This window comes from Octopus bimaculoides, chromosome 4 (assembly GCF_001194135.2).
Source record: "Octopus bimaculoides isolate UCB-OBI-ISO-001 chromosome 4, ASM119413v2, whole genome shotgun sequence".
NCBI lineage: Eukaryota > Metazoa > Mollusca > Cephalopoda > Octopoda > Octopodidae > Octopus > Octopus bimaculoides.
In genome coordinates, this window is record NC_068984.1 from 88612238 (window position 1) to 88618190 (window position 5953).

A 5953-nucleotide genomic window follows, 5' to 3' on the forward strand; every position below is an offset into this window, starting at 1 on the left:
CATAAACATACCAACACAAATTTTTGTTGACTCATCAAAAACTGATATATTACAGAAGTCAATAAGTAAGCTAAGTTGATTTTCGATACTTTCCCGAAAAGTTAAAATATATTAATTAGAGCTGTGAATTTTTACATATTTTCAGATGTTTATTTAGTTGTGAAACTACGTTTAAATCCCCTCCCCACCAAAAAAAAACAAAAAAAAAAATCCATTGAAATACACTACCTCGACACCTTAGCTGTGGGATCAGTTATGACCTAGAAGAGAAACGGACATATGTTTCATTTTGTTTTTTAGCACTGTGATTGCATCGGTGGGAATTAGCACTGCTTTTTTCTTTCACCTCATTTAATCAACTACAAACTGGTGGGAAAACGACTAATTAACAGACGATAGCATAGCACAGTAGCTCTCAGTCGGTTTCTAGGTGCCCACAAATTTTTAAAAACGTATCCAAAGCTTTAAAAATAATCTATACTGGTTTGTAATCTTGAAAAACCTGATATTAATAATTTTATTGCAAGTGTTTTATTAATAAAGTAGGAAAACAACAGTTTTCTACATCGTCTTTTTTTAAATGTTTGACTTGTAAACAGGATTGGCTGTGTAGTTAGTAGCTTGCTTACCAACCACATGGTTTCGGGTTCATTCCCACTGCGTGGCACCTTGGGCAAGTGTCTTCTACTATAGCCTCGGGCCGACCTAAGCCTTGTGAGTGGATTTGGTAGATGGAAACTGAAAGAAGCCCATCGTATATATGCATATATATATATATATATATATATATATATATATATATGTATGCGGGTGTATATGTTTCTGTGTCTGTGTTTGTCCCCCCAACATCGCTTGACAACCGATAGTGGTGTGTTTATGTCCCCGTAACTTGGCGGTTCGGCAAAAGAGACCGATAGAATAAGTACTAGGTTTACAACGAATAAGTCCTGGGGTCGATTTTCTCGACTAAAGGCGGTGCTCCAGCATGGCCGCAGTCAAATGACTGAAACAAGTAAAAGAGTAAAAGAGTAACTGTTGTCTGTCTGCTCATTCAAAGTGCACTGCAAATATTTTCATTTGATTCCATTTGATTCCATTTGATTCACAAAGTTTAAAAAAAAAATTGCGAACCACTGTTTTACTTTCATAACCACAGTGTAGGAAATATTATTTCATAAATTTGAACTTTGCAGCAAAGTAACTGTCAAAGGTGCCTCCTCTTTTAATCATTTGTGAAATGTCAAAATATTTAGTTTTGGCTCAAACAAAACAGATGTCTCATTATATCAAAACAAAAACAAAAAAGCACGCACATAGTAAAAAGCACCCACCCACAAAAGGCGCGGGCATGGCTGTGTGGTAAGATGTTCACTTTGTGGACACATGATTTCAGGTTCAGTCCTCCTTCGCAACATTTATCCCCATGACGATCAATACCTGTGAATGTATTTTGGTGACGGAAACTGTGCGGAAGTCTATCGATATATATATGTATGCATGTGCTAGTGCGTACACTTGACAACTGGTGTTGATTTGTTTAAATTCCTGTAACGAGGAAAACCGATAGAATAAGCACCAGACTTAAAGAGCTAGGTGTTGGGGTTCGATTTAATTGATTAAATCCTTTGAAGCAGGATGCTGGCTTCGCCGCAGTCAATAAGTAAAATAATAAGAGAATAAACGAACTCCTCAAGCCAGATATATCATCTGCATCAGCTGTTTTATCTCACAAGAGCCTTTCTTCAGCTGCGATGCCTTCATCCCAATTTGGCGAAGACAAGTGGACGCCCGGAGTCCGAAGACGGGGACAGAAAGAAATCTGTAGCAGTGGAGCATTGAGATCGATGTAATTGACTAGCTCGTCCTACAATAATTTTAGGACTTGTGCCTATAGAAGAAAGCCTAATATATATAATAATTAAATTATATATTACTATCTATCTATCTATCTATCTATCTATCTATCTATCTGTGTGTGTGTTCGTGTCAGTCCCCAACTGCCGCTTGAAAACCTGTGTTGGGTCGTTTACGTTCTCATGACTTAGTGGTTCGGCAAAAATACCCCGATCGATTTGTTCGACTAAAATCCTTCAAGGTGTACCAGCATGGCCGTAAAAGATTAAAAAAAGCGTATTTGTGGTAATGTATATGTGTACTTGGTAATGTGAATGCATCTAAGTGTGTGTGTGTGTGTGTGTGTTGTGAAATAATCAACTTTTCAACCACTTCTACATAAAATATGACCAATTTTATTGATCGCACTAATAAGAATATTTGTGCTATGCTTTTCCTTTCTATATCTCCAGGAGTGGACAATATTAGTACCAGTCAGATACTGGCGTTGATTCAATCTACTATACTCCTCTTCTGTAACACAAGGGTCTCCAACCACCAGGCTGTGGACCAGTACTTTGGCTGCGGACCAGTGCCGAGCCGTGGATCACTTTTGATACTGGGCCGCACAATCTAATAAGAGTAAAATCAAAATGCATAATATACTAAATAATATTTGCATTTGCATTATACATGAGTAATAACTGAGGTGACGAGCTGGCAGAATCGTTAGCATGCCGGACAAAAATGCTTAGCGACATTTCGTTTACCTTTAAATTCTAAGTTCAAATGTCACCAAAGGCGACACTGCCAATCATCATTTCAGGGTTGATAAAATAAGTACCAGTGGAGTATTGAGATCGACGTAATTGACTAGCCCGTCCCACAATAATTTTAGGACTTGTGCCTATAGAAGAAAGGATAATATATATATAACTATTAAATTATATATTATAAGCTTTGCTGTGTTTTGTTATTCGCGTGACCCCCGCCACCGCCACAACCTGTAGAAAAATTGTCTTGCACGAAACCAGACCGTAGTGCATAAATGTTTAGGGACCGCTTCTCTGATACAGTTCTTGCTTCTTCACAAATCTCCTTTTTTTGAGAAATTGCTTTGTTTTGCCAATAAAATATAGCAAAATGACAAAATCCAATATCAAACAAAAGCACAGTAAAATTTTTTAAATCATAAAAATCAAACTGACCTGAAGTTGCAGATATTTTCAGTGAAATATTATAGGCCTTTTTTTTTTTCTTAAAAAAAAAAACAAAACGAAGTCAAAAAATTCTCTATTCAGAAATATTTTTAGGGTTGCATTAATGGTCTACTGTGTGAAACCAGTTTTGAAATCCTTTCAGCTGTTATTGAAAAATATGGGAGTTCTCTGAATTAACGTGTATGGTTGTTATATAAATTGCAGTCTAACAGGAAATCAAATTATGTGTATATGTGTATGTTTCAGAGTGAAATAAACACACACACACACACACACACACACACATTCAGAGTCTCTTTCTTTCTTTCTTTCTTTCTTTCTTTCTTTCTTTCTTTCTTTCTTTCTTTCTTTCTTTCTCACACGTATGTAAACATGCATACGCGCATGCATACATACACCTACATAATGTACACAATTTAAGTATCATTAGTCCTACCATCTTCGCCACCGCCGCCGCCGCATCATGTTATTACTTCTATAAACATATTTTATATCAGTTACACCAATTCCCTGCTAACCCACGTGTCACCCTAAACTACGTCACAAAGAATCTCTTCCTCTTCAACGCCGCCCTTAGTTGAAAACACTTTGAATACTACAGAACCCTACTTCCGCAAACACTAATAATGTCAAATCATGACAACTCCACTTTGATGCCATCACCATTATCACCATCATCACCATCTCCAAGATCGTCCCTGCCGCCGCCACTACTAAACCACCACCCCACACGACTACTACTACTACTACTACTACTACTACTACTACTACTACTACTACTACTACTGCTGCTGCCACATCATACTCACCCCTCCCACTGAAACTTTACTTGCCCTACAAACACTTCTACTCCCGCTTAACAGTAGCCCCCTCACCATCGAAAAACCACCACCACAACCACCACCACTACCACCACTATTACAAAACTAACGTCAATAACGCCACCGATCCCCACCCCCGCCACATCAACTCCATCGCTACCATCATGTCGGTAAATTCAACATATTTTTCAATGACAGTCAAAATTCAAACTTTGGCGGTGATTTCTTTTTTGTAACACTTCATTATTTTTTTAAAATTATTCTTTAATGATGTCTTCTCATTAATATTCCATTTAAGCGTGCATGTGTGAGTGCATTTGTATGTATGTATGTATGTATGTATGTATGTATGTATGTATGTATGTATGTGTGTGTGTGTGTGTGTGTGTGTGTGTGTGTGTGTACACGCATGATTTAAATAATTGAATCTATGTGTCTTTCTGTACATGCCAGTATGTGTGAATATGTATATCAGTACATATTAGTGTTTTCTGTTCTCTTGGAGGCTGCTAACACAGCTGTGATATATATATATATATATATATATATATAAACAAATAGTAAATGAGTATAGGACATTGCAAACAAAACGTAGACGAGAAAACACACAAGCCACATAGAGAACATTCTACTTCATCAGCTACCCCCGTTTTAACACCGGCGTTTCGAAGAGCGGGGCAGGACGCATCGTTAAAACGGCTCTTCCCATGGACCGCAAATTAAATTTGTATACACAAATTAAATCTTGCCATGGAGGAATGTAGTGGCGGACAAAAAACAAGACAGGAAAACAAGCAGAAAAGGCTTTACGGCCAGACGAGAAAAATTATTTGTGTATGAACGCTGTGAGGCACGAACTTGAAAGGGGCGAAGTAGTTACGCAAAGAATATATATGCATGTATACACACATATATGTACATATTTACATCTACATGTGTATATAGATGCATATCAGGGTACAGGAGTTAGAACAATGAACTACAGACAACGGAACGAACACATAGGAAAACGGAAAGCCACTTCGAATATTCCTTCATCAGCTGCCTCTATTCTAGCCCGACGTTTCATATATATATATAGTGGGTCATCTCATAAATAATGCGGTTTTTTTTCAATTGCATGAACTAAAAGACGAAGGTGGACGGGATAAACTATTTGCATCAACTTACTATAAAAGCAGGTAGTAATTTTACTTTGTATTTATTCTTAGTGCAAGTTTTGAAGAGTGCACTTCGATTTTAACAGTTACTTTTTCAAAGATAGAATGGAAGTGACAAAGGAGCATATTCTGCTTTATCAATAAGATTGTTGAAAAAAAATCGAAAATAGGGCCCCTGGAAGGGATTTTTTATATCTATTACATATAGCTAATATATTATTTTTAAACATCCAAGGGAAATAACCCATTCGCTTCTGAAAGACATCCTTATATATAGCCAAGTGAAATAAGCCATTCATGTTCATAAATTATTTCGTATAAATCAAATTGAGTATGCTTATTTCTTAGTATTTGAACTATTTGAGTTATTTTTGCAATTTATCCAGTACAACGCTTAAATAAGTAAATAGTATTTTTCTAAATTTCGGTTAGTGACTTATTCACGAATATACCAACACTAGCGCCGCTGAGAGTAATATTCTCTGCGAACGCACAAAAGCTTTTTTCTGAGTTATTTACTTTAAATTGTTATTATTTCATATCTGATTAGTCTGTTATTACGTAACATGCTTATTAGTATTTCCTCCTAAATTCTATATACCCTGGGAACATATTAAAGCCTTTTTCGGGGCTACTTTATTTGAATTCTTACTATCGGGTAATTAATTTCATGTTATTACATAACTGACTTCACAATTTGGGTATTCATAACTTATTGGGAATTCCTAAAAGCAAGATCCTGTATAAGACAGTTCAATATTCTCAATAAATGCACAAAACCGTTTTAAGGGCTACATACTTTGTATTGTTATTACTGGATTAGCGAAACAATTATGAGAACGGAACCAAGGAATAAGCCCCACTTTCCCGGGAATTACCTGGTACGTCAGCTAGTATATATATATATATATATATATAT

The 5953-nt window shown here is 36.3% G+C and overlaps 1 protein-coding gene across 1 annotated transcript in view; it reads right to left on the bottom strand.

The window, feature by feature from the left end:
- Positions 1 to 3442, bottom strand: part of LOC106869442 (metalloreductase STEAP2) — a 9239-nt gene extending 5797 nt beyond the window's left edge. The window contains exon 1 of the mRNA XM_014915191.2: positions 3042 to 3442. The gene's annotated coding sequence lies outside the window, so the exon portion shown is untranslated. The remainder of the gene's footprint in view (positions 1 to 3041) is intronic.
- Between the last annotated feature and the right edge of the window lie 2511 nt (positions 3443 to 5953).